The sequence below is a fragment of the Capsicum annuum genome, chromosome 3, assembly GCF_002878395.1.
Source record: "Capsicum annuum cultivar UCD-10X-F1 chromosome 3, UCD10Xv1.1, whole genome shotgun sequence".
Lineage (NCBI taxonomy): Eukaryota > Viridiplantae > Streptophyta > Magnoliopsida > Solanales > Solanaceae > Capsicum > Capsicum annuum.
This window is the reverse complement of record NC_061113.1, coordinates 166,460,159-166,472,475: the sequence shown is the minus strand read 5'-3', so window position 1 is coordinate 166,472,475 and position 12,317 is coordinate 166,460,159.

Sequence of the window (12,317 nt, the reverse complement as noted above, 5' to 3'; positions counted from 1 at the left end):
ATTGCCGGAAAGACTAGGCCTACTAACGGCACAAAAATAGATGGAAGCTTCAAATTTGTCATAGAAGGGGTACCTCGATTTACTATATTGTATCTGTTATTATGTTATTATATAAATAAAGATATCTTGTAATAATTAAATAATTATAATTAAATTAAGAATTTGAATTCTAATTAGATAATATTTATTATTAATAGAATTTGAAGAATTTGAAATTCTTAGTATAGATCTAAGTATCTATATATCTAAATCTAACTGAGTACGTGTAATAAGAATAAGTGCAAAGAATGTAGAACTAAATAAATGGACTAAGAGCCACTAGTGTTAGAATTGAAAGAGTTGTTGAGTCATCTGTGATATTGTTTGTAGGTGATGGAAATATTTTACTAGTTATTATTGTTACAGACTTGGTAGAGCATCAAGTGGATGCTCTCATTTCTTTATTAAGGTGCTATAAGAGGGCTATTAGGTGGATAGTTGTCAACAACATAGGCATTTCACCTGACATCTGTGCTCACAAGATTCAATTATAAGAGGAATACACTCCACCTATTAAGCATCAATGAAGGTTGAATCCATTAATATAAGAAGTAGTAAAGAAAGAGCTAATAAAGTGGTCGGATGTTGGGGTGGTTTACCCAATCTCTGACAATAAGTGGGTAAGCCCTGTGCAGTGTGTGCCTAAGAAATGAGGCATAAAAATAGTGGTGAATGAGTGTGCATGGATCCATTAAGGTTGGTGCTTGGTTGGAGGGTGTGCATGGATTACCAAAAATTGAATTCATGAAAATTGAAAGATCATTTTCCAATGCCCTTCATAGACCAAATGCTTGATCAATTCACAGGAAGGATTTGGTATTGCTTTCTCGATGGATTCTCAGGCTATAATCAAATATCGACTGCACCTGAGGCCCAAGATAAAATGACCTTCACTTGTCCTTATGGAACCTTCACATTCAAGAGAATGTCATTTGGGTTGTGTAATGCACCAACCACTTTCCAAAGGTGTATGATGTCTATCTTTTCATAAAAGGTGGAAGATACTTTAGAATTTTTCATGGATGATTTTTCTAGAGTAGGTGATTCATTCAAATGTTGCTTGATGAACTTAGGCAATGCATTGCGGTAGTGTGGAGAGGTCAATCTCATCCTAAATTGGAAAAAATTCCACTTTATGGTGAAAGAGGGCATAGTTTTGGAATATAAAATTTCAACAAAAGGAATTAAGGTTGATAGAGCTAAGATCAAAGTCATTGAAAAACTACCTCCTTATATTTTAGTTAAAGAAGTGCGTAATTTCCTTGGCCATATAAGTTTCTGGCAAAGATTTATTAAGGATCTTTCCAAAATTGTAAACCCATTTTGCAATTGATTGGAAAAAAAGAGTAAGTTTGTATTTGGTTATGACTGTATGAAAGCGTTATAATTCCTTAAAGAAAAGTTGGTTGTTGTAATTATCATCATTGTTCCAGATTGGTCTAAGCCATTTGAAGTGATGTGTGATGCAAATAGGGTTGTAGTTGGAGCTGTTATTGAGTAAGAGAAGGAGAATATATTTCACCCCATTTATTATGCTATTAAGTCTTTAAATAGATTGCAAAAGAATTACATTGGGACAGAACAAGAGTTCTTAGCTGTGGTTTATGCATTCGAGAAACTTCAGGCATATTTATTGGCAACTAATGTAGTAGTTCACACTGATCATGCAGGGTTGAGATATCTTATGGCAAAGAAAGATACCCATCCAAATCTTATAAGATGGGTGTTGTTACTTCAAACTTTAACTTCAAAGTCAAAGATCAAAAAGGGTGTGTAAAACAAGTAGCAAACCACTTTTCTAGGTTAGAGAATTAAAAAGCGAGCATGGAGGAGCCAAAGGTTAATGATTCTCTTCCAGATGAACAGGTCCTTGCCACCACTCCTGATTTGGTGCCATGGTATGCAGATTTTGCTAATTTGTTGTCAGTGACATCATCCTAGAAAACCTCTCATTTCATTAAAAGAAGAAGTTTCTACATGATGTGGCCAGGTATTTTTGGGAAAAGCCTAATTTACTTAGACATTGTGCTAATAATATTATCAGAAGATGTATACTAGAAGAAGAAATATTGAGCATTTTAGAGGCATGACATTTATCCCAAGTTGGGAGACACAATGCAGGTGATCAGACTACAAGGAAGATTTTACAATGTGGTTACTATTTGCCGTCATATCATAAAGATGCTTATGAGTTTGTGAGGGTTTGTGATTTTAATGTCAATGACGTGGGTCTATCTATAGACATCATAAAATACCAATGACTAAGATGTTTGAGGTTGAGTTGTTTGATATTTGGGGCATTGATTTCATGGGACCCTTTATAAGCTCTTATGGTCACACATATATCTTGGTTGTTGTGGACTATATGTCCTAGTGGGTGGAAGCTGTTTCTTTGGAAGATAATGAAGGTAAAAATGTAATTCCATTCTTGAAAGAGAACATATTTTCACGCTTTGGTGTTCTAAGAACTATCATAAGTAATGGAGGATCACATTTCTGCAACAAGATGTTCTGACCTACATTATTGAAATATGGGGTGAAGCAACATAAGGTGGCCATACCTTATTTGTAAGACCCCATAAAACTCTAAGCTTAATTCAGTCTATTAAAGCTTGTCAAGGGGCCCCTGACTTAGAATATTTTGCTAAGCATCCATACTTAGTATATTTTAGGCCTTTGAAAGTTGGCGATCTTACTTCGTGAAATTAATGTCCTTCAAATGTCTATATTTAAGTTAATTCATGATCAAAAATGTCATTAGGGGTTCCCGGATGATTTTTAGATTTTTCAAACTTTGTTTTGACCTTGTTTGGAGTCCCAAAACAACGAGTCGACGAGATATTGGCGCATCGCGTTGCCAATTGCATCGATAGATAAAGTTTTCCTCAGCTTAAGGCAATTTCTAGTGAACCGACATGATGTTGGTGCATTGCATCGGTTATCATGTTGGTACCCTCGATGCACCGTATCGGCTCTAGCATCACTGGGCACATTTTTTTGTCTTTCAAACCTGCATCCTTAATGGTAATTAGGTCTTTTTCCATCGACCTTCAGCCCTCATAACACAAAATTTAGCCCTCTTTTGGCTAATTATACTCATTATTTCTTAATTGCTTAAGAACAAAAAAACCTTAGGTGATTAATTTCAAATCCAGAACTCTAGATTTCTCCATTAACTTTCAAGAATTCTCCAACAAAGGTATGTAAAGTGTTCATCCAAGGATCCCTTTCATCCTTGGAGTTCAAGACAGCAATTTTTAAACCATTAATGGTGATTTCCATGATGCGGGTTGTATTTTATCCATGTTGATGTTAAGGTATGTTTTCCAAGTTGAAATCTTTAATGTATCTCATGATATTATGATAACATGCATGTTGAATTTGAATTCTCTTATGTTGAACTCTGGAAGTATGAACTTAAGATGATAGTCATGATGTTTTACCATGTTGTCCATGCCCAAAAACAAGATTATGCCTTCTAAGTGTTTATCAAAATGCATAAGTGAATGAATTGTAAAATTGTGACTCATTCGTAATCTAAATGATAATCCCATGCTATATCCATGTGTTTAAGTTGACTCGTATGCTAAAGCTATGTTTCATAATGAATTGCTGAAATGCCCATGATATTAAAATTATGAAATTATGATATGATGCATGCCTTCCTATTCATGTACAAATTTATGACTTTCAAATTCTCATGAAATACCTCAATGATTGTATGTGAGTTGATAACTATTGTCCTTTGTTCAAGAATAATCATATCTTCTTATTTCCATGCTATCGAGTCCTGGGGGTACTTAATACTTGCAAATTTAGCTTTGTGCCTAGAGCTAGTATCAGTTTTCAAGATACTCTCAGTCAAACCATGATCAGTAGAATTCAGTCAGTTACAAAACTCAGGAAAATTTAGTAATTTTAGTGTTAGTCAAGTCCCATTCAGTATTCAGTTAAATCCTCAGTAAACTCAGTTAGTTATCAAAACTCAGTAGTAGTCCTTTAGTCAATGGAACTTAAAGAATTCAGTCCAGTTCAGCTAAGTATAATCAGTTTAGTGTCTATTTAGATGGGAGTAGGATTCAGCATCGAGTGAACCTAAGGATGGGAAATCACCTTCTAGCAAAGAGTGTGATTCTTAGAAGCAATCCTTCCATTCTAGAACTACGTAGCAAACGTAGGTTGAGACATCAAACTTGTTAGATAAGGGTTGATGAGGTGTCTTAACCTGTTAGATGAGGGTCCCATCATTCTCGTTAGGGTACCTGATAGATGAGGGTTACTCATAACTTGTCCTTACCAGTGACGCGGTATTGACACCCTTCTAATTAGGGTTATCGATTGGACCCAACTCAGCTATATTATCTTATTTGGGGAATATCAATTAGATGACGACCTCCCACAGTCTCAGTCTCAGTCTTCAGTAAGGAACTTAGATAGTTCTACATATTTTAGGACTGTCAGATGCAGTCTCTCAGCGTAGTATAGAACTCATCTAGTTCAGTCAGAATCAGGACTGTCAGACATAGTCACTCAGTAAACATCATATCTGTTATCAGTAATCTATGTTATCTGTAAACACAGTATTCAAATTCCTCATGATTCCAGTTACAATTATGTATTCATGCATGTATTCTTACGCAGTCATGTTCATGTCATTCAGTCAGTTATAGTTTATGCATATGAACCCTTGCACTCAGCCTACCTCACTTTGCATACCAGTACATTTTTATGTACTGACGCATACATTTCTTTTACGCTATGGTGTTTTATACCATAGGTTTAGATACTCAGGTTCCCGATCCCACTTAACAGCTAAGTTTTCAGCATTCAGAGTCAGTGGTGAGTCCTCATAGTTTGAGGACATGATTATTTTATTATTTTCGTACTTCAGTACTTAGTTTATTTCAATAGTTGGGGTTAGTTGGGGACATGTCCCACCAACTCCTTATTCAGACAGTTTAGAAGCTTTTTTAGACTTTAAAATGTTCAGACAATTATTTTAGTTTTGGGTACTGTTATACCTTATTTAGACATTGTTTTATTCAGTATTGTTCAGTTTTGAACCTTATGGCATTTCAACCCATTATTCCACAAACTTCAGTATTTGGGGTACCAAACTCGGGGTGTTACATACTTGGTATCAGAGTCTAAGGTTCAACAGTGTCCTAGGAAGTCTGAAAAGCTACATCTAGTAGAGTCTTATGAATGGGTGTGTTGCGCGCCATTTTTATGTACAGGAGGCAATGAGATGTTTTAGGAATAGTTTCCCTTCTTTAAGGATTTATGTCTTGTGAGTGAACATGAGCACAAATTTAACTCTTAGTCTAATTTATTTCTCCCTTATGTGTATAGAGAATGCCTCCCAAAAACCTAACAAAAGAAGAAACAGGAATCAGTTAGTACCTCAGACCATTCAGGCAGATCCCCTGGACAAACATGTTTCTCATACAGTGTTCAGAGCTGCATTCACTACTCTTGTTAATTCAGTTGCTTCTTAAAATGAATGCTCAGCTGTCGTTCTGGCTAACCCAGTGGACAATTTTACTGCAGCAAGGATTTGAGACTTCACCCAAATAAATCCTCCTTATTTCATCGAGTCTAGGACAAATGAGGACCCTTAGGAATTCCCTGATCAAGTGTAGATAGTTACAGATATCATAGGGGTAACTTCTTGTGAGAGTGCTGAGCTAGCTACATACTAGTTGCAGGATGTATCTCACTCATAGTTCAAGAAGTGGAAAGTAGAGAGGGCCATAGATACAGGTGTTAGAGTTGAGAGAATCTAAGGTGTTAGAGTTTATAAACCTCAGGTAGGGAAACATGACAGTGAAAGAGTATTCTCTTAAGTTTACTCAATTAGCTAGATATACTCCTCATGTAGTGGTAGATAGTAGTTCTAAGATGAGTAAGTTTGTTACTGGGGTGAATGATAGTGTGGTCAAGGAGTGCAGAACCACAATGCTCATTAGTGAGATGGACATATCCAGGCTTATGGCCCATGCTCAACAGATAGAGGAGTAGAAGATTAAAAAGAAAGAAAAATAGAATAAGAGAGCAAGGACAGGTAGTTTAAACTTTTCTCAGCTTAAGTCAGAGGGTGGCAATCATTCCTAGTTCCACCCAAAGTCTTCAGTTCCAGCACTTTCCTCAGCCAGTGCTCCAGTTCTTAAGTTCAGGAATGGTGACAAAGATAGGGCGCCAGGCTCTAAGTCTTAGGGTTGTGTCAGCAGTGCCTGAACTTATCTTCTTTGTCAGACTTGTGGCAAGCACCATCAGGGTGTTTGTAGAGATGGCAGTGATGTTTGTTTTGGATTTGCCAATCTAGGTCATAGAGTCAGAGATTGTCCTTAGTTCGATTTTCAGGGTCAGTATAACCATTCCTCAGCTTAGTCCGGTAGCTTAAATTAGTAGGGTGCCACTTCCAACGCCACCAGTGGGCAATGTCCAAACAGACTCTATGCTCTTCAGTCCCAAAAAAATTAGAAAAATTCTCCTGATGCGGTCACTGGTATGTTACAAATCTTTTATTTGCATGTTTACGCTTTGCTGGATCCAGGAGTGTTTTATTCTTTTGTTACTCCTTATATAGCAGTTGATTTCAGAGTAAGTCTCAAAATTCTAGCAGAGCTCTTTTTGGTATCTACCCCAATGGATAAATCTATCATAGCTCGACTGGTATACAGAAACTATTCGGTTATGCTATCTCAGAAAGTCACTTCAGCAGACCTAGTCGAATTAGAAATAACTGATTTTGATGTCATTCTCGGCATGGATTGGCTTTATTCTAGCTATGCCACAGTCGATTGTGGAAACATAGTTTTTTAGTTTTAGTTTCCTAATAAGCCCATTTTAGAGTGGAGGGGTAGTTCTTCAATTTCAAGGGTCAACTTATTTCCTACCTAAGCGTAAGAAAGATGATCTCTAAGGGATGTGCCTATCATCTTGTTCGAGTTAAAGACTCTAGTTCTGAAACTCCCAGTCTTTAATGAGTCCCAATTGTAAATAAATACTCAGATGTCTTTCCAAAAGATCTTCCTGAAATTCTTCCTAAAAGGGAAATAGATTTCGGCATTGACCTTCTTCTAGACACTCAGCCCATATCTATTCTGCTATACAAAATGGCATCAGCAGAACTCAGAAAATTGATAGAACAGTTGAATTATCTCCTAGATAAGGGATTTATTAGACCCAACGTGATCCCATGGGGTGCACTAATTCTATTCATACGTAAGAAAGAAAGTTCTCTCAGAATGTGTATAGACTACCGTCAGCTTAGTAAAGTCACAGTCAAGAATAAGTATCCACTTCCCAGAATCAATGACTTATTTGACCAACTTTTGGGTGCCAGTTATTTCTCTAAGATATACCTTAGATTAGGCGATCATCAGCTTAGAGTCAGAGAATGTGACATTCTAAAAATAGCCTTCAACACTTGGTATGGTCATTTTGAATTCTTAGTCATGTCTTTTGGTCTTATCAATGCCCCAGTAGTCTTTATGGACTTGATGAAACATGTGTTCAAGCAGTACTTAGACATGTTCATCATAGTCTTCATAGATGACATCCTTGTCTATTCCCGCAGTAAGCATGATCATGCAGACCATCTCCAAATAGTATTACAGACTCTCAAAAATCATTAGTTATTCGCCAAATTCAGTAAGTGCAAATTTTAGTTAAGGTCTGTAGCATTCCTTGGTCATATAATTTCCGATGATGGCATTAGAGCTGATCCCTAAAAGACCGAAGCAGTGAGAAACTAGCCCAAACCCATCTCTTCAATAGATATCAGGATTTTCTTAGGTTTGGCTAACTATTACAGATGGTTTAATGAAGGGGTTTCTTTTATTGCATCCCCTATGTCCAGATTGACTCAGAAAAAAAAGTCAAGTTCTTGTGGTTAGATCATGCGAGAAGAGTTTTCAGGAGTTGAAGACTCAACTCACCTTAACCCTAGTTCTAACTCTTCCAGATAGTTCAGATGAGTTTGTCGTGTATTCTAATGCATCTAAAGCACTTTTGGGTTGTGTCCTCATGCAGCATGGTAAGGTCATAGCCTACGCCTCTAGACAACTTAAGCCCTATGAGAAGAACTATCTGACTCATGATCTTGAGTTAGTAGCAGCAGTGTTTTCCTTGAAGATTTGTAGGCATTACTTGTATGGGGTGCATGTAGATATGTTCATAGATCACAAAAGCCTTCAGTACATTTTCTCTCAGAAAGACTTAAACCTCCATCAGAGAAGGTGGTTAGAGCTCTTAAAAGATTACGACATAAATGTCCTTTATCATTTGGGCAAGGCCAATACTGGCCGACGCTCTTAGTAGACTGTCTATGGGTAGTGTGGCTCATGTTGAGGACATTAAGAAGAAGCTAGCTCAAGAAGTCTATCAGCTTTCCTAACTAGGTTTTTGCTTAGTTGATTTAGCAGAAGGTAATATATGGGTATAGAGTAGTTCAGACTCATCTCTAGTTTCTGAGATGAAGGAAAAATAGGATAGAGATTCCAGTCTATTCAAGTTGAAAGAGCCAATCAGAGATCAGAAGGTAGAGGTTTCTCCTAAGGGGGAGATGGTGTGTTGTGTTGTTGGGGTCGTCTATGTGTGCCAAGTGTAGATAACTTAAGGCAACAAATTCTTGCAGAAGCGCATGGTGCACGTTACTCTATTCATCCAAGGGCCACTAAGATGTTCTACGAATTGAGGGAGATCTATTGGTGTAGTGGGATAAAGAGAGATATTGTAGAGTTTATGGCTAATTGCTCAATATGTCAATAGGTTAAGATTGAGCATCATAATCCTAATGGGTCCAAGCAGGAGTTCAGTATTCCTACTTGGAAAATGGAAAAAGTGAACATTGACTTCGTGGTGGGTTTGCCTCATACTCGTTGCTCGCATGATTTAGTTTTGGTCATTGCAGATAGAATGACCAAATTAGCTTATTTCCTTCCAGTCCATACCTCTTATTCATCCAAGGATTACGCCAAGCTCTATACTAGAGATTTGGTTATATTGTACGGTATTTCATTGTCCATTATCTCTGATAGAGGTACCCAGTTCATCTCTCAATTTTGGAAGCATTCCAAAATGGTCTTGGTACCTGAGTCTACCTCAGTATAGCCTTTCATCCTCAGATGGATAGTCAAGCTGAAAGGACAATTCAGACCTTGGAAGATATGCTAAGGGCGTGTTAAATTAATTTCAAGGGTAGTTGGGATGACCACTTGCCTTTGATTGAGTTTGCATACAGCAATAGCTATCATTCCAGTATTCAGATAGCCCTATTTGAAGCTCTCTATGGAAGGAGATGTAGATCTCTAATTGATTGGTTCGAAGTCAGTAAGGCCACAATTGAAGGGCCTGAATTGGTATTTGATTCCTTAAAAAAAGTTCAGTTAATCAGAGAAAGACTCAAGATAACTCAGAGCTGATAGAAATCATTCACAGATGTGCGCAGAAAGGATCTCAAGTTCGATATTAGTGACCATGTGTATTTAAAAATCTCTCCCTTGAAGGGACTGAAAAGGTTTTGCAAGAAGGGAAAGCTCAGTCCCCGATATGTCGGTCCCTTCAAAATTCTCAGTCTCTTCGGCAAAGTAACTTATGAGCTGGAATTACCTTCAGATCTAGCTTCAGTCTATCCGCTGTTTCATGTCTCATTGTTCAAGAAATGCATAGGTGACCTAGCATTTATAGGCCCTATAGAGGGCATAGATGTTCAGAACAGTTTCTCATATAAGGAAATTCCAGTCAAAATTCTTGACTATTAGACTCATAGACTGAGGAACAAAGAAGTCCCTCTAGTCAAAGTTCTTTGGCAAAATCAGTCCATTGAGAGAGATACTTGGGAAGCAGAAGCAGATATACAGACCAAGTATCCTCACCTCTTCTCCGTAAACTCAGATCTAGCTCAAGGTAATAGTTTTCCTTAAGCTTATTCAGTTTCAGGTTTGAATTTAAGTTACAAACTTGGTATCAAATACCATTGCATGTTCAATCATATGTTCATGAATGAGTTTAGTCATGTATTTATGCATGAGATATGAATTTTCATTATGAGAAAACTCAGTTCACCAGAAATCCCAATCATGCATTCATGAGTCAGTTATTCATGCATTAGATATGTGTGTTCAGTATGATAGTCCAGTATATCAGCAGCTTCAGTCATGAAATCATGCATCAAATATGCATGTCCAGTATTCCCTTTTTAGTCATCAGTTCTCCCCTCTTCGTCAGTCTCATTCAAGGACGAATGTGCCTAAGGGGGAGAGATTATAAGACCCCATAAAACTCTAATCTTAATTCAATACATTAATGCTTCTAAAGGGGTCCCAGACTTATAATATTTTAGCCAAGCAACAAGACTTAGTATATTTTTGTCCTTCGAAAGTTGGAAATCTTACTTTGCGACCTTAATGTCCTTCAAATGTCTATATTTAAGTTAATTCATGATCAGGAATGGCATTAGGGATTCCCGATTAAGTTTTGGATTTTTTGGACTCTGTTTAGACCTTGTTTGGAGTCCCAAAATAGTGAGTCGATGCGATGTTGGCGCGTTGTGTTTCCAATCACGTCGACATATAAAGTTTTCCTCAGCTTAAGGTAAGTTCCAGTGAACCGATGCGATGTAAGTGGATCCGTTGGTTATTGCGTTGGTACCCTCGATGCGCTGCGTCGGCTATAGCGTCGCTGGGCATATTTTTTGGTCTTTTAACTCCGCATCCTTAAGGGTAATTAGGTCATTTTCCCTCGACCCTCAGCCCTCATAACACAAAATTTAGCCCTCTTTTTGGCTAATTATACTCATTATTACTCAATTGCTCAAGAAAAAAAAATCTTAGGTGATTAATTTCAAATCAAGAACTCTAGATTTCTCCTTTAACTTTCAAGAATTCTCCAACAAAGGTATGTAAAGTGTTCATCCAAGGATCCCTTTCATCCTTGGAGTTCAAGAAATCAATTTTTAAACCATGAATGGTGATTTCCACATTGTGGGTTGTATTTTATCCATAATGATATTAATGTATGTTTTCCAAGTTAAAATATTTAATATATCTCATGATATTACGATAGCATGCAGTTGAATTTGAATTCTCTAATGTTGAACTCTGGAATTATGAACTTAAGATGATAGTTATGATGGTTTACCATGTTGTCCATGCCCAAATACAATATTATGCCTTCTAAGTGTTTTTCAAAATGCTTATGTGAATGAACTGTGAAATTGTGACTCATTTGTAATATAAATGATGATCCCATGCTATATCCATGTGTTTAAGTTGACTATTATGCTAAATCTTTGATTCGTAATGAATTGCTGAAATGCCCATGAGATTAAAATAATGAAATTCTTATATGATGCATACCTTCCTATTCATGTGCAATTTTATCACTTTCAAGTTCTCGTGAAATCCCTCAATGATTGTATTGTGAGTTGATAGCTATTGTCCTTTGTTCAAGAATAGTCATGTCTTATTATTTCCATACTATTGAGTGCTGGGGGTATTTAATACCCGATAATTTAGCTATGAGCCTAGTGCCCGTGTCAGTTTTCAAGATACTCTCAGTCAATCCATGATCAGTAGAATTCACTCAGTTACAGAACTCAGAAAAATTCAGTAATTTCAATATCTATCTAGTCTCACTTAGTATTCTGTTAAATCCTTAGTAAACTCAGTCAGTTATCAGAATTCAGCAGTATTTTGTTAGTCAACGAAACTAAACGAATTCAGTCCAGTTCAGCTCAGTATAATCATTTTGGTGTCTATTCAGATAGGAGTAGGATTCATCACCGAATGAATCCAAGGATGGCAACTCACCTGCTAGCAAAGGGTGTGATTCTTAGAAGCAATCCTTGCATTCCAAAACTATGTATCCAACATTGGTTAAGACATCAAACCTGCTAGATGAGGTTCCCACCGTTCTCGTTAGAGTACCTGATAGATGAGGGTCACTCACAGCTTGTCCATACCAGTGGCACGATATTGACACCCTTCCAATTGGGGTTAGAGATTGGACCCCAACTTAACTATATTATCTTATTTGGGGAATGTTAGTTAGATGACCACCTCCCACAGTCTCAGTCTCAGTTTTTAGTAAAGAACTCAGATAGTTCTACATATTTTAGGACTGTCAGATGCAGTCTCTCAGCTTAGTATAGAACTCAGCTAGTTCCATCAGAATCATGACTATCAGACATTGTCACTCAGTAAACAATATATCAGTTATCAGTAATCCATATTATCAGTAAACTCAGTATTAAGAATCCTCATAATTCATTA